The sequence below is a fragment of the Emys orbicularis genome, chromosome 3, assembly GCF_028017835.1.
Source record: "Emys orbicularis isolate rEmyOrb1 chromosome 3, rEmyOrb1.hap1, whole genome shotgun sequence".
In the NCBI taxonomy this organism is placed as follows: Eukaryota; Metazoa; Chordata; order Testudines; family Emydidae; genus Emys; species Emys orbicularis.
The window spans coordinates 98,755,892-98,782,004 of NC_088685.1; the positions used below are offsets into that span (position 1 = coordinate 98,755,892).

The 26,113-nt window shown below is 43.5% G+C and overlaps 1 protein-coding gene across 1 annotated transcript in view; it reads left to right on the top strand.

The window, feature by feature from the left end:
- NCOA7 (nuclear receptor coactivator 7) overlaps positions 1-26,113 on the top strand; it is a 113,368-nt gene that overhangs the window by 36,027 nt on the left and 51,228 nt on the right. The window lies entirely within an intron of this gene.

Sequence of the window (26,113 nt, forward strand, 5' to 3'; positions counted from 1 at the left end):
TTATGATAATATATTTTATCTTCCAAATGTTGTACTGGGAATTTGATAGAAAAAGTAACCATTAACTAATGGTTAATTTATAGTGCCAGTATATGGCATCACAGCAGTCCTGTTTTGTGAGGACTTGCTGTCACAAAGCTGTCTCAAAAAAAAGAATATTGTACATTTTACATCATAAAGACATGACCCTTTTGTGTTACATGCTATATTGTTACAATTTGTGCCCTGCACATTCATGAAAACCCACTTCACTCTGAATATCCTGCATTGTAATAAAAGAATCAGAAACCAAAAAGGAGCTAGCGCCTTGTGAGCAGCATGTGCAGATTAGTCAACAGTTTTAGAATCTCTGTTGTACATTAACCAAAGCTCTCCTGTGGTAATTTGTGACTTTTTTTTTTTTAAAGACCCTATCCTGTAAACTCTTTTGCTTGTTGGTAACTTCACTCACTTGAGCAAAATTCCTTGTGTGTAAAGCGTTGGCAGAGCTGGACCCAAAGAGGTCAACAATTTAGAAGTTTAAAAAAAATTGTACATCAGTTTATCTTGAGTACTGCCTCAGATCAACAATGTACTATATTTGCAATAGTATCTTTAGTATAAGAACACTGAAGTGTTTGGATTGAAGAATAAATCTGTTAACTTACTTCTGTTTAGTTGTTCTGGCAAACCTTTTTGCAAGTATTTATAACTGACAAATAATTGAAAGACACCAAAGTAAATACTGTGGTTATTAAAAGTGTTTCTACTTAAAATGATTTAGATGAAATCTTAACCCTTTCTTTAAAAGAGCATTTTTAATAGAGAATGACAATCTGGAGAAGTTCTGAGTTTTGTGAAATGGCTGGAATTTGTTTTAGTGTTTCAGAGTTTTTGTGAAACATTGACGAACTATTGGAACTTTCTTGGAAAAACATGACAAACACAAAAATGAAGTTGCTAGGAATGTAAACATCATGATGCTCCCCTCCTCTCTCCCTGTACTCCTTCAAGGCTCTTCTGTTGTCACATTCCCTGCCATCATTTTCTCTTAAGAGTGTCTTTGCACGTTGGTTCTTTCCAGCAAAAAATGTGCCCCCTGAGCCTTTATAAGGAGAGCTTTTAGCATCTCAATCTAAGAAACCTGAGAATGCAGAGATTGAATTTATATTAACAAAATTTGTCTCATATGTGATGAGATGTTTAAAATGGACTGGTGTGCTTGAAAAGTGACTTGAAAAGCTGTTTATCTGCTGCACCCAAATTCAGGATCTCTGGATTCTGCAGCACTCTGGGGAAAACTTTGGGCAGCTTCAGATACATTTGAAAATTGAGTTTTGTTATCAGATTAAATATAAAAATGACTAATATAATCCATACAGTAGTCCCTGTATTATTAATCCTCATACTAAATTAGGTATATTTTATGCTAGCTTCACAGTTTCAGAATACCAAAGATTTTTACCTATTCAGGTTGGAGAAGTTGTTGGAGGGGAAGCTGGGAGGCATGGGAAGATTGAGATTGTGGGACAAGCACAATGGCTAGATGTTGCTGCTAAAATGATCTACATGAGGTAGTAGATAACAATGTTGACATTGAAATGATCATCTTAAAGTTACAGATTTAATCAATTGAACTAAGAGGCAGCTCACATCTCTCAGAGTTTGTTTTAAGCTCTACAAACTCAAGCAGACAAATCACTGAGGCCAGGTCTACACTATAAACTTACATCAGTATTACTACGTCGTTCGGGGGTGTGAAAAATCCACATCCCTGAGCGACGCAGTTATAACAACCTATCCCCCGGAGTAGACAGCGCTATGTCGAGGGGAGGGCTTCTCCTGTCAACATAGCTACCGCTTCTCAGGGAGATGTATTAACTACACCAACAGAAGAAGCTCTCCCATCTGCATAGTAGCGTTTCACTGAAGTGCTACAGTGGTGCATTTGCATCACTGCAGCGTTTTAAGTGTAGACATGCCCTTACGCTAGTTAACATTTTCAAAGTAATCTCCACAACCATAAGGGCTATACACATTATTTATTTATTTATTTATTTATTTATTTATTAAAAAGCTAATTAGATCCCGGAGCGCAGTTCTGTACGAAGGGGTGAATTCGGGAATTCTGCAGTGGCAGAACACACAGGGCCCTACCAATAAGGGGATACTTTCTGCCCAATCAATAATATGTACACACACATCCTGCAAACAATTCACATGCTTATTTGAAGTATCACAGGACTTCCTTAACAAGCAGGCTAATGGAGAGTGTCCGTGCCATACTTCATTCAGTCTAAATGTAGTTTTGACCAGTATTCTCTAGACAGGCTAAAGTGCTTTGACTAAACCCAATAACCTCACTCTCTCTTGTTCTTCTGCTTATCCATATATCTAGTGTTGGGTACATTTGTATGTTTTGTTGTTGTTTGGTTGTTGTTGCTGCTAACTTGAGGAATATCCGTATAATTTAACTCTACATTTTAGACCTTTAACATTTAATGGTTTCTGAGTGGTACTTCTGAGATTATTTCTCAGTAATAGTTTATGCTTTTCCAGTACACCTTTGTGCTTCTGTGGAAAAGAAAGAAATGTATTAGCTGTATTAACAGCACTGCAGTTTGCCTCATCAGTGTGCTAATGTGATTGTGGATGCATAATATATAACATGGCTTAATGGAAGTTTTATCACAAGTGCTTTGAGTCTAGAAAGGTCAAGTGTGTCAGTCTAGCAGAAATTTGTCCTCTTTATAATCTCCCTTTCATGGTTTACAGGGTCATAAAGCCTTCTTTATTTACTGTTATTGGGGAGAAGGAGGAGGAGCACTATATCTCACTATAAATCATTACTTAGACTCCATGAATCTTCATTGCAAGCATGTACATCTGCATGCCTATGTTAATTTGTAAATGCTGACAGTGACTTTCTCATTCTTGCACTTTGAATGTCAGTCCCCTTAATAGATTTGTGTAATATGTAATATTTTCTGTCAGCACAATTTCACTGACTCAACAAATGCCACTTGTTACATTAGGATGAGTGTAATGCAGCTTCTTAAGGGTGTGGAGATGCATATTAACTAGGCACTGTTGCTTTTCTGTTTGATTTCGAGGAGGAGATGGTTCTTAGAAGGAATTGATTTTGACATTTTCTATCTTCGGAAGAGGTTCCAAATATGACATGGGAATGAGAAATCTTAGAGTAGTATATATGAAGAAGGAATATGATGTTATCTTGCTGTTACTGTTAGAGGCCAGTAGGTGACGTATCAGAACCAAAAAGGAATAACTGTTGCACCTTTTGATTCTGTAGGAAAGAATCAGAAAGTGGAAATGAAAAGTTCCTTTTAGTTTACCTAAGACCTCTCCCAGTGCAGGGTTGTTCCCCACAGTACATTTTCTAATGTTTTGATTGGTTTATTATGAAATGTCCCAGGCTAGGGAGCTGCCACCACATCCTTGGGGAGAAGACTGCACAGTTTATTACAGGGGTGGCCAACCTGAGCCTCAGAAGGAGCCAGAATTTACCAATGTACATTGCCAAAGAGCCACAGAAATACGTCAGCAGCCCCCCCATCAGCTCCCCACCCCACCCCACCCCGCTCCCAGCACCTCCCGCCCACCAGCAGCCCCATCCATCAGCGCCTCCCCCTCCCTCCCTGCACCTCCCAAATAGCCGTTTCCTGGCATGGGGGGAGGGGGAGAGAGGAAAGTTTGCAGATGATACTAAACTGCTCAAGATAGGACCAAAGCAGACTGTGAAGAACTTCAAAAAGATCTCACAAAACTAAGTGATTGGGCAACAAAATGGCAAATGAAATTTAATGTGGATAAATGTAAAATAATGCACATTGGGAAAAATAATCCCAACTATACATACAATATGATGAGGGCTAATTTAGCTACAACTAATCAGGAAAAAGATCTTGGAGTCATCGTGGATAGTTCTCTGAAGACGTCCACGCAGTGTGCAGAGGCGGTCAAAAAAGCAAACAGGATGTTAGGAATCATTAAAAAGGGGATAGAGAATAAGATGGAGAATATATTATTGCCCTTATATAAATCGATGGTACGCCCACATCTTGAATACTGCGTACAGATGTGGTCTCCTCATCTCAAAAAAGATATACTGGCATTAGAAAAGGTTCAGAGAAGGGCAACTAAAATGATTAGGGGTTTGGAACAGGTCCCATATGAGGAGAGATTAAAGAGGCTAGGACTTTTCAGCTTGGAAAAGAGGAGACTAAGGGGGGATATGATAGAGGTATATAAAATCATGAGTGATGTGGAGAAAACAGATAAGGAAAAGTTATTTACTTGTTCCCATAATACAAGAACTAGGGGTCACCAAATGAAATTAATAGGCAGCAGGTTTAACACTGATAAGAAGCTGAGGGCATAATTTAATAAAGTGCTTCTCATAATTTGACCTGAAAAAGGTGAGGTACATTTAAAAAACAAAACCAACATAAACTGCCCCTGCAAAAGGCCTGCTTTCTATAGCAGATCTAACCATAAAAGGTTTGATTCTGCCACTCGTATGCCACTCCTTGACTACCTGACTTTCTGAAGTACTGAGCACTCACCATCCTTAATTGTAGCCAGTGGAAGTTGCAGATACTCAGCACCTCTGAAAATCAAGCCCTAGTGGGGCAAATTGTTCCGTAGAATGTAGCCCAACTAGCTGGACTGGGGGTAGCGGAGGTTTCTAGATGGGGCTGGAGATGAAGGAATCATCCTCCACCCAAGGCTGCAGTATAGCAGCAGAGCTGTTCAGTGGCTGCTACTGCAATCCTGCACCCTCATTATGTAGGGGATGATGGATCCATAAAGAGGCAGATCCTTAGCCCTTCTGCCCCACCCCCAAATCTCTTTATGTGACAACATTCTGGGAGCCTGCAGGACTGGGCACTGGATGCGTGCATACCCTGTGTAAGGGTATGTCTTCACTAGCAACGTTAAAGTGTTGCCGTGGCACCAGCGCTGGGAGAGAGCTCTCCAGCGCTACAAAAACCCCACCCCCCCGAGGGGAGTATCTACCAGCACTGGGAACGTGGCTCCCACCGCTGGTGCACTGTCTACACTGGCGCTTTACAGCACTGAAACTTCAGCGCTCAGGGGGGTGTTTTTTCACAGCCCTGAGCGAGAAAGTTTCAGCGCTGTAAAGTGGCAGTGTAGACAAGGCCTAAGTCTCTCCATGTCACACCTCCTCCTCCGCACAATGGAACCCTAGCAGTTCAGCTGCCTACTGGGACCCTATGCCTATGGAGAGGGCCAGGGTTTTCCCTTCGTTGAATGGATTTTTACATTTGCAGGTATGAGTATTAATAAATGTAACTAAAAGCTCCATGCACATATAAATGTACCGAAGAATTTGCATATGGTTTTGACTGATTTGCTTTCTGTTAAAAGCAGATTGGATGTAAATCTCTTCGTGTTTTAAAACATAAGCAACCCTTACAACAGTCGCTCATTCTTTCTCAGATAGGCAAAACCACAAACAATGCTAAATGTCGTAAGATTTAGAGAACATTGACCCACAAGATACTGAAGCATAATTTCCATTCCTCTGTGTAAACAGACTGAGCACCCTCAGGGCCTTGCATCTCACCCTATGATCACACTGGCCTATGCCAGCTTTTTTGCCCCATCTTTCAAGCACAATATGAGCAGTTAGACTAAATACTGTGAAAAATAGAGGTGATGGAACTCATATTTAAGTACTGTGGCAAAGGGACATGATGGGACCCACATTTAAATTACAGTATAAGTTAAGCAAGAAGATTGCTTTATGTCCTGGGAAAAGCTTTGTTCCCAGCTCCTAAGCTGACAGTTTTCTAGAGTCCTAGCCTTTGTGAGTGTGCTGTGACTCTCATCAGGTTGCATCCAGGATCAGTGTGTTGTGTAACCTGAGTCTCTATGTTTTATAGTTCCTGAAAAATCCTGATGTGCTAAAAATCCTTAACAATATACTGGACGTTGACGTCATCTGTTCATTCACACATTTTTCACATCATATTTAGGTTTCTAATTCACAACCTCATAATTCCCTGCAAATAATCAAGGATTACAACGAACATTTCAAAGAAACTGCCCATTTCAAACAATTATTTGAAGCTAATTATTTTAAGATGAATAGGTAAGCTTTTATATAAAAAACAGTTCATCTTACGTATTATTAACACCTTGATGTCTTTCAAAAGCATGCACCTTCTATTGTGATGTCTGGGTAAACATCCCCTAACAGCAGGTCTTTCAGTACACTAATTACGTCTTCACTCCAGGTGGTTTCTTGGGTTCTTGGCTGATTTGTTAGGCAGCCTAATATTTTATATGCACATAATTAAACTCACCAAGACTTAAATAACAAATATAATGAATAAAGAATGGTCAGTGTACTGTCCATCAGACCAAGGCTTAGAACATTTTGATTCTGTAAATCATAGCAAGGGAGTCAGAATATGTATAAAATAATTTGGTGCAATGTCTTCCTAAATCTACAGACAGACAAACTGAAGCAAATGCTTTAAGAGGTGAGGATGGCTCCTGCTCAGTGAAACATGACCCCTAAAATTCTAATATTTTAAATATCAAACATTGTTAACTATTTGACTGCTGATTACTTTAGCAGAAACACCCAGCTATTTGGGGACTGTAGAGGTTGAGTCCTATCAGCCCTTCTTCCACCTTAATCTGAAATGCTTTTTATCACCCAATCTTTCAAACCATTGGGCTGATGTATTGCACTCTTGTTGGCAGTCCGCAGGAGGTCACTTTATTCTTCTTCTATGAACTGCAAATATACTGTTTTCTAAATGATGATTAAGGCTATGATTTTTTCACGGAGGTTGCGGAAGTCACAGAATCTTTAACTTCCAGCTACCTCCATGAATTCAGTCTTTTTGACCAGGAGCTGCAGGGTCTGCCCGCTGCGGTGGGGGAACCCCGCAGTTCCCCAGGGCCGTGGGAGCCGGGGGCCCTCTAGAGCTCCCAGCCACCGTGGGCGGTGGGGTCATAGCGCCTGGCAGCGGGGGCCACCTGCGCAGCTCCCGGCCACTCTGGGCGACAGGACCCTCCACAGCTCCAAGCTGCCGCGGGCAGCGGGGCCGCAGCTTCTGGCCAGCGTGGGGGGCAGGGATACCCTGAATCTCCTGGCCACCGCGGGTGGCGGAGGTACCCCAGAGCTCTGAGCCACCAGAGGCAGTGGGACCCCTGGAGTTCTGAGCCGCCGTGGGCGCCGTGGGACCTTCAAAGGTCCTGGCTGCTGCGGGTGCTGGGGGTACCCCAGAGCTCTGAGCCCCCACAGGCGGTTGGGGCCCCCAGAACTCAGAGTCGCCCCTGCAGCTGCCCAACCTCTGAAGGTGGTGTGGGGACCCCGCAGCTGAGCTCCCCATTTTGTCAGGGATATTTTTAGTAAAAGTCAGGGACAGGTCACAGGCTTCAGTGATTTTTTCTTTATTGCCCGTGACCTGTCCGTGACTTTTACTAAAAATATCTGTGACAAAATCTTAGTCTTAATGATGATAGATGAAGGCTGGACCAACAGGAAATTTGTGTTTAATCACAGAGGGAAAAGAAGCCTGCCCTACTTTTCACATGTATCTCACCCAGCTAGAGACATCAGCATGGCCATACTGGGTCAGACCTTCTGACAGTGACTGGTGCCAGATGCTTCAGAGGGAATGAACAGAACAGGGCAGTATCAAATGATCCATCCCCTGTTGTCTAGTCCCAGCTTCTGGCAATTTGAGGTTTAGGGACACCCAGAGTATGGGGTTGCGTTCCTGACCATTTTAGCTAATAGCCACTGAGGGACCTATCATCCATGAATTTATCTAATTCTTTTTTTAACCCAGTTGTACTTTGGCCTTCACAACAACGAGTTTGATAGGTTGACTGCATTTTGTGAAGAAGTACTTCCTTTTGGTTGTTTTAACACTGCTGTCTATTAACTTCATTGGGTGACCCCTGGCTTTTGCGTTATGTGAAGGGGTAAATACTTCCTTATTCACTTTCTCCACACCATTCATGATTTTATAGAACTCTATAATATTGCCCCTTAGTCATCTCTTTTCTAAACTGACAGTCACAGCCTTTTTAATCTCTCCTCATCGTTTTTGTTGCCCTTCTCTGTACTTTTTTAAATTCTAATGCATCTTTTTTTGAGATGGGACTACCAGAAGGTGTGGGTGTAAAACGGATTTATATAGTGGCATTATGATATTTTCTGTCTGCTTAACTATCCCTTTCCTAATGGTTCTTAACATTCTGTTCGCTTTTTTGATTGCTGCTGGACATGGAGCAGATAGATGTACAATTCAGAGAATTATTCATGATAGCGCCAAGATCTCTTTCTTGAGTGGTAACAGCTAAGTTAGACCCCCTTGTTTTGTATGGATAGTTGGGATTATGTTTTCCAAAGTGCATTACTTTGCATTTATCAACCTTGAATTTCATCTGCCATTTTGTTCCCCAGTCACCCACTTCAGTGAGATTCCTGTGTAGCCCTTTGCAGTCAGTTTTGGACTTAACTATTTTTAGTAATTTAATATCGTCTGCAAACTTTGCTACCTCACTGTTTGCCCCTTTTTGCAGATCATTTATGAATATTTTGAATAGCACTCGTCCGCATACAGATCTTTGGGGGACCCTGCTATTTATCTCTCTCCATTCTGAAAACTGACCATTTATTCCTATCCTTTGTCTCCTGACTTTCAACCAGATACTGATCCATGAGAGTACCTTCCTTCTTATCCCATGACTGCTTACTTTGGTTAAGACCCTTTGGTGATGGACTTTGTTAAGGGCTTTCTGGAAATCCAAGTACACTGTATTCACTGGATCCCCCTTGTCCACATGTTGTTGACCACTGTCTTCTGAACTAGTGGAAGGGAGGGAGGGAGAGGGCTCAGGAGTGAATTGGCTAGCAAAGGGGAGGGCAGAAGCTAAAGCCAGAGAGCTGCTTTTTGCAGGGAGGTTCCCGCAAAGGAGAAATTAAATGCAAAGCTACCGCTAAGAAATTAAGCCCCCAAAGGCAGGAAGTTGAGAAATGACTGTTTTGTACAACATTGCAAACTCATCCTAGTTGTACAAATGTGGTATTCTTTTTTTGGTGGTGTTTCATTATATAACTTCATATGTTACTGTTCGTATTGTTACGTGTACACTATAAAATACACTCAGAGGCAACACAGTAAGTTACCTCAGCCGTAGGAACCTTTAACTTTGGAATTTCCTGACTGTTCCATCTGAAATTTTTCTATCTGAGCCTTTCGGCCTGACACGCTGGCAGGAGTAAGCAAGACCAATCTATTTAGCTGCACTGCTTTACATGAGTGGTGGTTTTCACTTGAAGTTTGTAGCTGAAGTGGGAGCTAGATAACACTATCTGGGTGTATGGTGACTGCAGTTTTTTTATATTGATCCAAAGTGAACTTGGCAAGCGTATGAAACAGTAATATTGAATGAGAAAAACCCAGTGCACAAGAAAGCTATGCTACACATCTCCCCAAGGACTGAGTTCAAAGTAATTTGAAGCTGAGAGGCTGTGGATACCTACATAATTGCACTATGATACTTTTCTGCATTAGTAAGACACCCATGAGTGGCTCTCCTCCCCTATATCATTACATCTTTACTAGCTCTGTGGTGTAATGGATAGGAAAATGAATGAAATTGTACTTTCCCAATGCAGTCAATTGTCTATGGCTTTTAAACTGCATTAAATCCTCCAGCCTCAAACCAAGCAGTTCTTGATGCCTGTTTTCTTTCCTGTTCTGTGAGGTATTTGCATGTAGGGGACAGTTGGGTTTGGTTCATCCGGTAAATGTTTTCCTCCACTTCAACAGGCTTTTACTTAAGATGCTTTTTTCATGTGTCCCTTTGAACTCAGAGTTTTAGGTTAACTTTTACAATTGCTTTAAAAATGCTTTAAATATCTTTAATTTAGAATTGCCTGTTTGTTTCCCCTTCCATACGCCAATGTTTTTCTGGTACATGTTGTTCTATAACTATTATTTTCTAATATTAATCTTTTAGTTCATGTATTTTTTCCCCCTTTGACTCCCCACCTCAAGGTTGCTGTAATCTGGGAGTAATGCTGTCTCTGAAAAACACACAGTATGAAACTGACTTCCAGTGTGTGGTCTCATGAAAAGTTTCCTCTCTGTGATGTGAGTGGATGCTAGTGAGCAAATTCTCTAAATTGCCTAGTTAGCAAAGTGAGACCTTTGAATCTTAAACAGTATTAGACAAAGCCATCTTGAGTTCCAATCTCAGCTCTTATCTTATTTCTATGTTTTTGGGCAAGTCACTTAAGCCTGCTTAAATTTAAGCATCTGAGCTGTCCTATTGATCTTGATGGCACTATTCAGGCACTTAAAATTAAGCACATGCACAAGTGCAGGATTGGGACCTTCTGTACGCTTGGGTTTTGACAAACATTTCCCAATATTGTTCACACCAGTGAATCTTTAGTATTCCTACCATTGCATCCAGTGGTAGAGTAGACAAAGGATTACAATTTTCAAAAGCACCTAAGTGGTTTTGGCTTAGGCTCCTAAGTCCCATTTTCAAAAGAAACTTGGGCACCTAGAAACCTAAATTTTATTGACATTCAAGTGACTTAAGAGCCTAGGTGCTTTTAAAATTTTTATCCAATATGCAGCAGCAACTGGCATTCTCAATGCCATTTCAGTTACACCTGCTCTGAGCAGGTTCGATAAAGTGGGCTTAAACATCTATAGCGGCAAAAGCCTTGTTTAGGCTAGTGCTCATGCTTTCACCTGTACTAATTGTAACAACGGTGGGAAATGTTTGCCAGAAGGAGGCTGGTGTGGACAAGACTTTAACTTCCTGCTTTAGCTTCCTCATCAGTAAAATGGGGTTCATACTTAGGCCATGTCTACACTACAAACTTATATCTACACAAGTTACGTTGGCATACAGCCGTCATAGTTGGTACATCATTTGTGCACGTGTATACTTGGCTCCTTGTACTGGCAGTGCATTTCCTCACCAGAAGTGCTTGTATCAATGCAGAGTGCAGTACACCATGGGTAGGAATCCCATGTGCAACTCACTACCATCCAGCGCACTGTCTTTTACGTAATGGGGCCAAAACGAGTCATGCCAGGGTGACTGGGAGCCTGGGGTCAACTTCCCTGTTTGCAACTGTCTCCATCCCATAAGGGTACCTGTATCCTATAATTTTCACTTTTTTCAAAATCCTACAAACCTGCTCTGTCCTCCTCACTGTCCACCATCTCTGACAGACGCATGGAGCCTGCGCCGCTCTGCACTATTGTTATGAGCGTTGCAAGCACAGGGCGCACAATCCTGGAATATTTGAAGAGCTGCAAGAACCGATTGAGTGCTGTTGGACAGAGCGAGAACCAATTCAGGGCTGTTGGTGGTGTTCACAGAGCAGCTGCAGGTGGTGGAGCACCGCTCCTGGGTGAGAAACAAGCACTGACTGGTGGGATCGCACTATAATGCAGGTTTGAGATGACCAGAAGTGGCTGCAGAACTTTCAGATGTGCAAGGCCATATTCCTAGATCTCTATGCCGAGTAGGATGATCAGATAGCAAGTGTGAAAAATCGGGACAGGAGGTGAGGGGTAATAGGTACGTATATAAGAAAAAGCCCCCAAAATCGGGACTGTCCCTGTAAAATTAGGACATCTGGACACCCTAACGCCGAGCTTGCCCCAGTCCTCCAGTGCAGGAACACCAACATGAGAGCTGCTCTGACGGTGGAGAAGCAAATGGCTATCGCACTGTAGACACCTGCAACACCAGATTGCTACTGGTCAATCAAGAATCAGTTTGGAGTCAGGAAATCCACCGTGGGGGCTGTTGTGATGCAAGTGTGCAGGGCCATTAATCACATCCTGGCTACTTTTCTATGGTTATGCAAGCATTGGTGGATCACTGGGATGCTTCACCGATATCAGTGTGGGCTGCTCAGGAAAGGTGCATGACACTTGCATTTTTAAGAACGCAGGACTGTTCAGAAAACTACAAGCAGAGACTTTCTTTCCCAATCGGCAGATTACCATTGGGAATGTTGAAATGCCAATAGTGATCCTGAGGGACCCAATCTACCCTTTACTCATGATGCCATATACCAGCCACCTTGACAGCACCAAAGAACAATTCAGCTATTGGCTCAGCAGGTGCAGAATGACAGTTGAATGTGCTTTTGATTGTTTGAAGGGTTGCTGGAGTTGTTTACTCACAACATTGGAACTCAGTGGGAAAAATATCCCAATGGTTATCGCTGCCTGCTGTGTCTGGCATAATGTATGTAAAGCAAAGGGGGAAATGTTTCCACCAGGGTGGAGGGCGGAGGTGGAGCGGCTGAATTTGAACAAGAGCTATGAGAAGAGCTCAAAGGCTTAGGAAGGCTTTGAAAGACCATTTTAAGAGCAAGCCAGAATAGTGTGTGTTGTAGTGTGCTCTACTTGGCCTTGCACTTTTGTAGCCTGGTAGGAATTGTGTGGTGATTGCTGTACATGTAGGAATGTAACATTGTCAATGCACCTATTAATTTTGTTTGTGAATGATCCTACTCTGAAACCTATTAGTTGTGTGACATTGTGCAGTAAGAGGTAATTAGTTATTTTCAGAACTGCTGAGCGCTCGGCGGCATATGTTGTGTACTAATAAAGATGAATTGTGCTCCAAATAGAATTTTATTCTGTAACAGAATCAGTGCAAAAAAACCTGTGATTTTAAAACAAATACCCTAATAAATTAAGAGAACAGAACTTATGAAGGGGAAAGAACATTATGTCCATTTTAGCTACACGTACACCAATCATGGCTTTCACAGGTTAGTGTATGTGAAGATGTGATTGGAGTGGAGTGGTAGGGGTAGTGCAGTGACCCCGATGCTATGTGGAATGTATACAGAGATCCCAATATTGAGTTCTTAGTGGGCTGCAGAGGGAGGCAAGCACTCAATTGTTGAATCTGCAGGTCCACCAGAGTCTGCAGCATCTGTGCTTATTGCTTGAGAAGCCCCATTGTGTCCTGGTGCATCTCCCTCTCCTTTTCCTGCTGGGACTCCTGTCTCCTCACCACTCTTTCCTTCTTCAGGCTGATCGCAGTGTTCATGTTCATGGTCCGATGTAGCACTGGCTTGCAGGATCTTGCTGAACATGTTATCCCAAGTCCTCTTCTTTTTCCTCCTTATCTGGCTCAGGCATTGTGTGGTGGTGAAGGCTGCAGTGGCAGCAGCTAAAGATAAAACACAGAGGTACCATTGTCAGTGCATTCACTACAGAAAGTGAAACTTAAGATTTTGAAGTCGCTCCCCTCAAGTATTAAGCACTACAGACTCACTTTTGCTTGGGAGTGCTTGTGCATGGTGGCAGTCATGGCATTAGCCATGGTGAGTATGGCCCACCAAGGGTAGGGGAAATGAGGAGGGAATTGCTTGGTTGTATGAGTCTAATTATCAGGGGCGGCTCTATGTATTTTGCTGCCCCAAGCACGGCGGTGAGGCGGCCTTCGGCGGCATGCCTGCGGGAGGTCCACCGGTCCCGCGCCTTCAGCGTACCCGCCGCCGAAGCCGCGGGACCGGCGGACCTCCCGCAGGCTTGCTGCTGAAGGCGACCTCACTGCCACCCTCATGGCGACCGGCAGGCTACCCCCCGCAGCTTGCCGCCCCAGGCACACGCTTGGTGCGCTGGTGCCTGGAGCTGCCCCTGCTAATAATTGAGGGCAATGGCACTGAATACTGGCCCCATTTTCCACATGTGGTGGTGATTTTAGCTGATATCTCACTCCTGAGGGTCACAAAGGCAGAGAGAGCACAGGAGCCACTGGCATCCCAAAATGGCCGAGCCCATATGCTGCTAGCTTGTGTACTGCAATGATGCCTGCTGCAGGTATCACTGAGTGGCACAGAAAAGTGTCCTGCCACAGAGGAAGAAAGAAGGCAGACCTCCGTAGACACCTTCGGCAGAGGACTGCAGAGTACTTCATGAAAGTTTCATCAAGATCTCTCAGGATCTAGTACACACATCCCTGTGTACATAAACAAACTGCTCTGCTTGCCCCCGCCCCTCCCCCCCCCAACTCTAGAGGAGAATGAAAAGCAGATAGCAACTCTGCCTTTCTTGATTGTACCACTACCTCTTCTAGCATGAATAAAGTCATGAAAAGTCAAAAGATGTGTCCTGCTGCTTTGGGGGTGCCATCCCTGTAACTGAAAATTTACCTACACATTTACCCCAGGTTCCTTCCCCTGCATCAGCCTGGACTGCAGTGGAGTCAAAAAACGGTCCTGGCTTGAGGCACAGCAGGATCCCCTGATCGTCTGTCCCCCATACTTCTCCTCTTCCGCCTCCACAATCTCTTCCTCCTCACTCTTCACAGCAGGGACCTGTGACTCAGAGTGCTGTTGGGGTGGGGGTGGAGTGTCTCCACCGAGTATGGTATGCAGCTCTTTGTAAAAGCAACAGGTCTGCAGCTCAGCACAGGATCACTTCTTGTCCACCCTGGCCTTCTGGTATGCCTGCTGCAGCTCCCTGTCTTTCACCCAGCACTGCTGCTGGTCCCTGTCTTAGCCCTTCTTCTGCATCCCTTTGTAATCTGCTCATAGATGTCCACATTTCTCTGGTTGGATCGGAGTTGTGCCTGCACAGCCTCTTCTCCCCATTGGCCCAGGAGATCCAATATCTCCAGTCTACTCCAGGCAGGAGTGTGTCTGGAGTGTGTAGCTGGCATGATCAGCTGGGCAGTTGCACTTAACCATGGAGAGCTGCTAGGTGTGCTCACCAAGCCAGGCCATCAAGAAAAGGAATTTCAAAAATTTGTGGGGCTTTAAAGGGGGGACAGGGACTTCTGGCCTGCTTGACCACTGGGCAGTGCAGTTCAAAATGGTGACCAGAGTGGGTCAGTGGGGGACACTGGAGGACAGGTGCTGGGGGACAGTTAGGTTTGACATAACTAATGCAGTGTTTACACTTGCACTGCATGGACTTAAGTACATTGACCATGGCTCTACGCCGCTTGGGAAGGTGATGTTACTATGTTGGAGCAATGGGGTGCTCACAGCGGTGGGAGACACATGCACAACTAGGTCGACATAAGCTGCCTTGCATCGACATAACTGTGTAGCGTAGACCAGGCCTCCGTTATCTCCCTGAGAGAGGTGCAGAAGATTAATTTAATTTTTATAAAGTGCTCTGATAATGAAAAAATACTTTGATTAGATGTAAAAGGCTATTAAAATAGGCTTAGATGTTCTGCTAAGGTTTTGCCTCAAAACCAAGTACATTCTCAAATGACCCTGTCCTTTAACTCAGTGGTTCTCAACCGGGGGTCTGCAGCCCCCACGGGGCCACGAGCCCTTTCGGGGGGCCGCAGGGCCCTACGGCTGAAACCAGGTGCCCCAAGCCCTGGCACCCCCCATGGGGCTGAAGCCGGGAGCCCTGGGAGTGGCACGGGGCTGCAATCAGCAGCTCTGCCCTGGAAGTGGTGCGGGGCTGAAGCTAGCATCCCTTGAAGCTGGGAGCAGCACAGGGCTGAAGCCGGGCGCCCTAGTCTGCCTCTCCTCCCCCACTGAAGCCCCGAGCCCCGGTGCTCCCCATGGACAGAAGCCCTGAGCCCATGGGCAGAGTTGGGGGGGCACAAGGGTGTTGGCCCTCCAAACTGCACTGCCTTACCCAGAGTGGGGTAGTCCAGGGGCAGCTCCACCCCCACACACCTCCTCCTCTCCCTCAGCCCCCCTCAGGCCACGTTGTAGGTGGGAAGCCAGAGCCAGGCAGTGCGGGGCAGCTGCTCCTCTGGCTGGTGGTGCCATGGGGTGGGCAGCTGTGGCATTCCCCCATCTGCTGCTGGTGCCCGGGGTTGCGGCTGCTCCTCAGCTCCCAGCTCTCTTTGATTGCTCACCCAGCCAGTAAGAGCCACCCTGGTGGGGGTACCTGGCTCCGGAGCCAGCAGAGCCCTCTGGGAGCAGCCACCGCAGGGGGAGCCCTCCTGGCACACAGCCCCTAACTATCCTTCTCCCTGCAACCTGAGCTACCCCCCTGCCCGCACACAGCCCCTAGATACCCCTTGCCTGCCCCCTGAGCTACTCCCCTGTCTGTGCATTCCCTAGCTACCCCCTGCCTGCACAAAGCCTCTAGCTACCCCCTGCCTGCACCCTGAGCTACCTGTGCCCGTACACAGCCCCTAGCTACCCCCTGCATGCACCCTGACCTACCCCTGTGCCCACACACAGCCCCAGCTACCCCCTGCAAGAGAGCGGAAAGAACAAGGTGACAGAGAAGAAACATACAGGAATCAAGATGGGGACTGGGTTGGGGGAGAGAAGTGGCGGCAGAAGACTCTTAAATTACAGGGATCTAGAAAAAAAAAAAAAAAGGAGCTGAAAGAATTCATAAACAAACCCTCCCACTTCCATTTGAAACAGCCAACAGTAGGTATCAGAGTAGCAGCCGTGTTAGTCTGTATCCGCAAAAATAACAGGAGTACTTGTGGCACCTTAGAGACTAACAAATTTATTAGAGCATAAGCTTTCGTGGGCTACAACCCACTATATGCATCCGAAGAAGTGGGTTGTAGCCCACGAAAGCTTATGCTCTAATAAATTTGTTAGTCTCTAAGGTGCCACAAGTACTCCTGTTATTTTAACAGTAGGTATGACGATACCCCCACAGACATACAATGAAATCATCCCCTCCACATGCCAGTATCGCTGCAACCTGCTATAATGACATCCTAGAACCTAGAGATAGAAAAGACATGTTATGTCAGCTTATCCATCTTCCCCCTTTCCCATGTCTCCCACATGCTTACCTTGGGCAAAGCAGGATTGCTCTCTACTTTCTATATTCTTAAATTCTGTGTGTCTCTTTTAGGATGACTCAGAGGATGGGTATTGTACCACATCCTAATGGAGATTGTGCAGTTTCACATTCTAAACAGGAGCTCACTGATAAGAAATGTTTCCTGAGATTCAGCCATTAACTCTGTTTCATCCCATTACCTCTAGTGTTATGGTTGGATCATTTCATCTCGCCCCTGTGTGTTCACGCTCTTCAAATACTTATGGACTGCAATCATGCATCCACTCCTTATTCGTAGTTTAGCTAAGCTATCATTATTTAATGCCTTTAACTTTCCTTGATTAAATCAATCCTTGAAGGCTTCAAGCACCAAGTACCACTGCTACTGCCCAGAGAGTTGAATGGGTGATAGCAATGGTGGGAGATTTTCTGCAGAAAAGCCGAGTACAGACAAAGCTATATAGAACCTGGTCTAGCTCTCATTGGGAGCAGGAACAGACCCATAGAAAGTACTGTTTATAGTACATTACAGCACCCAGATATGATACTTCTGCGTACACAGCCCAGCATTTTATTGGCTTTTTCCTTGGACTCTTTCTCCTTTTACACAGATATTTACTCGGTTGCAGGAGTAATATTCTACTATAACACTGCTCTACAGCCAAAATGCTTCTGAAATAAATGTAGTCAAACTTTACTAATTCTGGATCACTGAGAACGAAAATGATGCTTAAAATTGTTGATTGGCTCTAGTTTTCAAGATATGCTATTGGGTCAGTATATACGACCCTTGACTTGGGAATGGCGGAGGATAAGTGAGTTATAAAGGGAAGGGATCTCAATTTAAACCAGAAATGACTAAAATACATCTTTGACTGGATCTATGAATAAATCTATGACTGGGTTTGGACAGTACTTGCTTTTTAGGCAAAACAATGAATGATGCAGTCTGAAGCTGGTATTGCGTCATACATGATATGAATTGCATCATGTTATTCCTAGAAGTCATGGATGATGCAATCATAACGAAGCTTACATGACTCTGCTGAACAAATTGCCCTATATCAGCTCTAGAAATCATACAGTGTCGTGCTCTCTTATTTGTCAGGGTTTGATTTTGCAAAGGGACACATTTCTGTTTAGCCAAAGTGAGCAGAGATGCCTCGTACTTGTGTGAACAGTGCAGATAACTTCTGCTATGTTTGTGGTGAAGTGACTTTTGCATCACAAAAGCGCAGTATAACCACTATGGTTAAGAAAGCCTATCACCTTTATTTTGGCTGCAAAATTGGAGATCAGGACAAGAGGTGGGCCCCACACATATGCTGCAACACTTGTGCAACAAATCTTCGCCAGTGGTTGAACAGGAAAAGGAAATCTATGGCTTTTGCAGTGCCAATGATTTGGAGAGAGCCAACAGATCATACCAGCAATTGTTACTTCTGCATGGTGCCTCCAGTTGGGAAAGGTGTGTCAAAGAAGAAAAAGTGGACTGTGCATTATCCAAACATTCCATCAGCTATATGCCCAGTACCCCACGGAGAAGGACTGCCGGTTCCTGATGCACCAGAATCATTCTTACTTGAGTCAGAAGAGGAAGAGGATGAAACTTCTGGTCCTGAACCATCAATGTCACAGGACCCACATTTTCTCCCATCCTCCTCCTCTGAACCACACCTCATAACACAAGGTGAACTGAATGACCTTGTCAGGGATTTGGAACTACCCAAGAGTAAGGCAGAGCTGTTGGGCTCCAGACTACAGCAGTGGAATCTCCTGGCAGGTGATGTTAGGGTTTCCATGTTCCGTGACCGTCAAAAGGATCTTGTCCCATTCTTCTTCATGGAAGGTGATCTTGTAGCCTGCAACAACATCGATGGTGTGATGGCAGCCCTCAACATCGTTCACGATCCAGATGAGTGGAGACTGTTCACTGATTCATCGAAGACGAGTCTTAAAGCTGTTTTACTGCATAATGGCAATGTTTTGCCATCAATTCCAGTTGGTCATGCAGTCCATATGAAGGAAACCTATGACAACATGAAACAACTTTTGAGGTGCATAAACTATGACCAACATCAGTGGCAGCTTTGTGGCGATTTGAAGGTTGTTGCTCTCTTGCTTGGTCTGCAGACTGGATACACAAAGTACTGCTGTTTTCTCTGTGAATGGGATAGTCGTGCAAGAGATTCCCACTACATCAAGAAAGATTGGCCACTCCGACAGGCATTGGAGCCTGGGAGGAAAAGTGTTCAGCATCCACCACTTGTTGAATCAAGGAAGATTTTGTTACCACCCTTACACATCAAGCTGGGTCTGATGAAGAACTTTGTCAAGGCCATTGACAAAACACAAGCAGCTTTCAAGTACCTCCGTGGAAAATTTCCAAGGTTAAGTGAAGCTAAGATAAAGGAAGGTGTCTTTGTTGGTCCTCAGATTCGTGAACTTCTTCGAGATGATGCATGTGACCATGCACTGCGTGGCAAGGAAAAGACGGCATGGAAAGCCTTCCAGTAGTGGCAATAAATTTTCTCGGAAACAACAAGGCAGACAACTACAGGTTGTTGGTGGAAAACCTCCTCAAGGCATACAAAAGCCTTGGTTGCAACATGTCACTAAAGATACATTTTTTGCACTCTCATCTAGATTTTTTTCCACCGAACTGCACAGCACTGAGCGACGAGCACGGCGAGCGATTTCACCAGGACATTGCAACAATGGAGAAACGCTATCAGGGCAAATGGAGCCCATCAATGCTTGCAGACTATTGCTGGACAGTGACAAGAGATGCTCCATTTAATGAATACAAGAGACAAGCCAAGAAGCGCCGAGTAGACACTGAATAGGACTCAACTATGTACATAATAGTTTTTTGCCTTTTGTTTCATAATAAATTTTATTTATATAACCCTTTTGCTGATTTTTAAAGTGTTACATAAACAGGACAGGTGAAATATTATCATGTAAAGCAACCATAAACACATGAGAAGACCTAGGTTTACAATTTATGATTAAAACTCTACTATCTACACAATATACATAGACATAAAATGTAAAAACTTAAATATCTTAGAAACAGTAGCCAATCAGTTGTTTTAATTGTCATATTTGAATTCAGCACATCAAAGTACATAATAAATAGCACATTTTATCTCTGAAGCAGATGACTTCTCAAAAATTGTAGACCAGTGTAATTCCTCAAGGCTACTAGGATGATAGTTGCTCTTTTAGCATCATTTTCTTTTAGCACTCATTCTCGCTTACCAAAATACCATCAAAAAGTGACCTTGCACATTTTTAAGGATCTCACAGCACTGAAAAGAAAAATCAGAATAATCTTCCAGGGAACTCAGGAATTAAGTATAAATTCACGGAGAGAAGCATAAAGGAGTCGGTAGTTCTTTGCTAAAATCTTTTTTTGTAGCTGATCTCTTTTACTGCTTTTTTTCTCTGAACATTCATTCTCATTGTTCTTTATTAATAATCATTTTCTATATACTTTTATTTTGCTTCTTGTTATTTTGCTACTGTCCATGTATGTTGGATTTGTGGATGGCTCCCTCTCCGCCCCCATTTTTCCCCTTCCTGCAAATGCTATTCAGCACATGCCACAAATTAACAAATGGTATTAACATCTTAGAATTCTCAAATGCTCGAGCCACCAGCTTTTGGGCAAATGGGCACTACAGAAAAACCTGAGAACATGAATGTATCTTCTCAGCATTAAGCAAATGTCCAAGTTCAAAGGACAGATGCTGGCTGCCTTTTTTCTTTGAGCCTGAAATACTATTTGACTCAAAAAAAGAGTGATTGCCTATTCTGCCATGGGATGAAGAAGTTGCCTAGAAACTGCCTGGCTGGACTCCACCACCTGATATTTACTAGGTGCCTGGGACCTCTGCTGGAGCAAACGGGACAAGTATTAGTGTCCCTAATTCATGCACAGAGAAGAAAACGTTGGTTTCTTCAGGGAGAAATGAGGGTGGTGGTGGTGGGAAATGATAAACATATATATAAAAATATTTTTGTGCAGAGTTCAATTTGTGACCTCTGTGAAGTTAAACGTATGATAAGTGTGGTTACAAGTACAGTAAAGTGACACTGTTAGGTCCCCCTGGGATTTAGGTTAGTTGGATTTCTTTCATATGAAAACCTGAGTTTGTTTTAAAGGTTAATTTTTTTAAAAGCCGTGTATGCAAGGTACAGCAATAGCTCATGCCTATATGCCAATATTTTCTACCAGTGGAAGCGCAATAATTAAATGGCAAAAAGTTGTCAAAAAGTGGGTGGGGGGTTATTCTAAGGATTTTATCTAGACGTAGTTACTGTATTTGCAGGTAAAAATAAATAGCCCCAAACAAAGAAAATATGACTAAAGATTTCACATTTGTTTTTGAAATATGTTTAGAAGCACAAAGATATGGGTCCTTTTTTGTGGCTTTCAGAGCCAGAGTTGAGATGATAGATGAAGATGCGGCAGGGCACCCTGCCAGCATTAGTTGGGGGCATTCTGCCTGCAGAAAGCTGAGGCATGGATCATGCCTTTGGTAAGAAGCAGTTTTCATACCTTTTTTTAAGAGGTGCAGTATGGGCTCCCATCAACACCAACCTCCAGCAGATGTACAAGGGGCGATATGAGCATGGCCCCACCACACTCAGCCATGCCTTCTTTAGGGTTTGCAGTGCCTCTGGCTGTGCTAGCCCAGCCCCTTCCCAGGTAGGCAAGGGAGAAGATGTATGAAGCCCCTTTCCCTATCTTCTCCACTAGGACAACCACAACAAGGAAGAATTCCCCACCCATTCCATCACACCTGATATAGTACTTGCAGCCCTGTTGATGCCTGGTGGAAAACTTTGAAAATCTGTTTAGAGACTGTTTTGCCTAGATAGCTTCACTCTTCTTTCTATTCTTTGCTCTCTCTCTACTCGCCCCCAATTTTATTATTAAGGATAGTAGCATGAAAATTGAATCTTTCTTTAAGAGTTCATCTGCTCCTGTTATTTAATTCCGTACCTGATGTCTTAATACTTTTTCTGACATCAAAACTGATTATGAAATCACAATTGAGGGACTGTCATTTTAGGTAGGGAATAAGTAGCAGAAGCAAATGAATTCTTCAGAAATAAGGATCCCGGTTTTCCTCTAGCAATTTTTTAAAAATTTCCATATTACATACTATGGACAGGCAACCAGTGAAGACTAATAAATATGTCTATTACTATTAGTCATAGTTACACAAAGTATTTTCTGTGTTTTAGATTTACTATCTATTAGTTAATAGGGCAGACCATGACCTGAATGGTGTCCCTCAAGTCCATGCCTGGATGGGAATGGCTGTGTTTATCTCTCTCCCCCACTACTCAGAAAACTCGGTCATAGCTCTCTTTTTCATGGCATCCCTCTCCTCTGGATCCCAAGAAAATCATTCTGTAGATTCCACAAAGTGTCCCAAGAAAAGTTAACAGTGCCTGGGGCTCACAGACAATCAGTCCTTACTGGCAATCTAAGGAGGTGGCTGTTACTCAAATCAGGGCTTGGAGGGGGTTGGATATTTTAAAATTCAAGCCAAACTATTGTTTAATGTCTAGGCTGATTTCCAAACTTTTATCTGGTGGTTAACCCTTTCTCTCCTGCCTCCAATCGCCCAGCCAGGATTACAGACTTTTAGCAGAACACTCTGGTAGCAGAAGTTTGACAAATTTTACTTAATTTTCAGCTGACAGTCTTAAATTTCCTAGGATGCTTACATGGAATACGGAATACACATTACTAAATATCTTTTAAGAGATAGCATTTAATGTTGTTTTGAACCGGGGGAGGAGGGAATCTTTCTTTCTGATACCTTCCCTGTGAGGGTTTTACAGGCACTCAGACACACATCCATGCACACAACCATACCTTCACATCCTAAACTAACAAAAAGGTTGGGATGTCTCCCAGATAATGAAAACAAAAGGAAAAAGTCGAAAAAAAGGGTCAGGAGCTATAGCTGCAGTCAAGGAAGTAGATGATGTTATAGCTGGCACAGTACTTCACAGTAGAGGGCTTTTCAGTTGCTGGGAGACTGGTCAAAGGCTGGTGTAGCCTGTTTATTGATGTCATGACTTCCTTCCCGGGAGGTAATTAGTCCTGGGGTTCTGAAACATCAGTCTTCTTTTGTCTCAAAAAAGTGATGGTCTCAGCTTTCTCCTTGATTTTAATGGGTGGTGACTACACCTTGCAGCACCTTCCCCTGAGGGTCTTCAGGCACATCAGTTGTGAAAACTACCTTCAATTCTGATAATATGGCCCAATAAGATTTGTTTTATGTCATCCTGGGCTCATGTCATTTTCTGGAAAAGTCCTGCTGAAACCAGCAGCTTTTAAAAAAATAATCAGTGTTTTATGCCATATGCCCTGAAAATATCAAAATGAAAAAGACAAACGACCACTTTTGAGGAAGTTAACATGGAATTACCTGGGTAACAAAGACCTAGAACTTCAGTGTTAGGTAGGTAGGCAAGTATTATTATCCTTATTTTTTGCAGAGTTTAAGTAACATGCCCAAAATATGAGAGAGTCAACAGGTATCTGTTATAATACTTAGTCCTGCCATGAGTGCAGGGGACTGACTAGATGACCTCTTGAAGTCCCTTTCGGGCCTAAAATGCTATGATCACCTTACGGAGTGTATCCTCAAATTCTGTAAAAACAGCTGATTACAAAAGTCCTAACAAAAACATACCAGCCACTTAATGTGAATTCACCAGCAACATTAAGAAGAAACTCAGACAGTTTATAACATACGTCCCATCATTTCTTGCAAACAAGCCTATTTGGCAATCTTTATATTTTAAGTACTGGGTTATAAATCATGCAACTTATCTCTTTGGAAATTTCCATCTTATAGAAGAAAGGTGACTATAAAGGCGATCAAATTAAAAACCTATTTAAAATAAAAAAATAATTTTATGAGGTCTGTATTCTCATGTATGCTATTTCTCTTGCACTTGAAAAGATGAACATATGTGTTGGCAAAGGTGCTAGATGCAAGAAAAATAGTTATTGGTGAAAATTGGGTATAATTAATTTTGACTGTGTCTCTTTTGCCTCAGTTAGAATTTATATTTAGCCTAAACTGATTTTGTGAACTTTTGCAAAGCTTCCTTACTGTTTGCATTATTTAGGCTTTTTTAATTAAAAACAGGAATCTAGCTCGCTTTTCTGTATTGCATCAGACAGCTGTTTGGAACCCTACTAAGTAAATACATTAGCAGTCACACAAGCCAAAGCTACCATGCATTTTTGGTACTTGGAGGGGAGGAGGATACATTTTATGGTGTTTTTAAAGAGTTTCCATGTAGCTTGCAGGCATTTAACTCTTATGACTTTCTTTTAATTTGTTTAACTAGCCTGCTCATTTTTGTATAGTTTCCCTTTTTGAAGTTAAATGCTATTGTGCTAGGTTTCTTTAGTCTTTCCCCCCCTACAAGGATGTTAAATTTCACAGTCTCTCTAAAATAGCAATATAAAGTACCAGAAGCCCAGCTTTGCAGTATTTGGTTACCTATTCTCCAAATCACAAAGCAGGATGGAACAAGTAAATCAGCCACTTAAAGAAAAAGATATTGTTAAACAGGCTTAAACTTTTAATATTCAGGCCTCTCTGTGGTGTTAGATCACAAAGCAGGGACTGGAATCTATTTTAGTGGGTTAGTAAAAACAGCTGCTAGTGTTGTTAAAACTGATTTGTGGAGAATAGTGTCAGACTACCTGCACAGGTGGCTCCTGAGTGGGGAGGGAGACAACGTGCTCCTTGTCCCACTACTGACCCTGCGCCTTCCTGTGCTATATCGCAGGGCTTGGGGTTGTACGTGCTGCATGTGCAGGACCAGGGAGGGCCCTTATACCTTTGTTCCAGACAGAGCCTGCAATCCTGGGGCTGGGGGCGGTACGTGCAGGGCAGCACTCGCTCTGCTCCTGCTCTAGTCTGGTTGAAACTGGACTGCGCAGAGCAAGCCCCCTCCCCAGTGAGCACTGGGAGAGCTCAGCTGCCCTGCCCTCTGCCAGCGCTGCTCCAGCTGATCGGAGAAGGGACGAGGGTGGGCAGCAGCTTCTTTTCATGGCATTAGTTCATCGAGCAACAAGCAGCACGTACTGTTGGAGAGAGGCCTCAGTCTGTAGGGGAGAGGCTTCATTGCAAGGGAGAGACCCCTACAGCTCAGAGCAGCAAGAGGCTCTGCTGCTGTCCCGCCTGGAGCCAAGGGAGCTGTCTTGGGAGGAAGAGGCGGGGAAAGGGGAGAGACGTGACCTTTCTAGAAGATTGCCGGACAAGCAACAGAACAGCAGGATCCCTGTGCTTTCCAGAAGTCATCGTTCCTTTGCGGGGTATGAGCCACCACGTTCCTTATCAGACACATTGCGTGTGATTAGGTAATTTGCCCTCATTCCCCGCCCGGAGATGTTTGCAGTGGAGTGTTGTAGTGTCCACGATCCAGGTGAATGTTGCAACATCTGCCCTTCTCCCGCTGCTGCTGCTACAGACAAAAGAGCTGCATGCAAATTTCCCCAAGAATGCAGCAGTGTTGAAAGCGACGAGACTTTGTCTTCTGGGTACAATTCGGCAAATGGAGACAGCTGCGAGTCCTTACCTGAAGTTGTGGCCTGTGATCCCAGCAGTTTGAAGAACCTGCTAGAGGTTATGCACAGTCTTTCCGTTCACAAGCATTTCTCCTGGTGTGTTGACTACAGACAGCCTTACCTTTTGCTAGGTATGCAGTCTTTGATTCCTGTTTCCTTCTGCTGGTCACTTTACTTGTTAGAATATGGGGGAGGAGGTTAAGGGGCTGACTCAATTTGAAATCTTACTTGAATGGGTGTCTTTTAGAAGTTGTTCTCTAATAGCAAATAATTGTACCTTTGCCCCTAAACGTGTGGTGTTGGTTTCCATTAAGCACGTACAGAGACTATTTTGTAGTAATGGCACAATTTGAAAATTAATACCCTATGATGTGGCGTGTTTCTTCACATCCAAAACTCCCAGTTGCATCAGATCATTAAGGTTTTTTTGTTTTTGTAGAGGCCGCTTTATTCATGCTGTTTACCATGTTTTGGTTTTAGCACTTGCTCATGAGTATAGATTAGCAAGAAAAGACATTCTGCTGCCAGTACCTTTACAATCAATACAATTATCTACTCATTTAGCTGTATATATTTAGTAAATGGTGGTTTATCTCTTAAGTATCTGCAGTGTTTGCATGACTATTTCGAAGTAATTGAGGAGTAACTTTATTTTTCCAAAGAAATAAACCATGTAGTTAAGAAAAAAATGCTTGTTTTCAAAATCAGATTT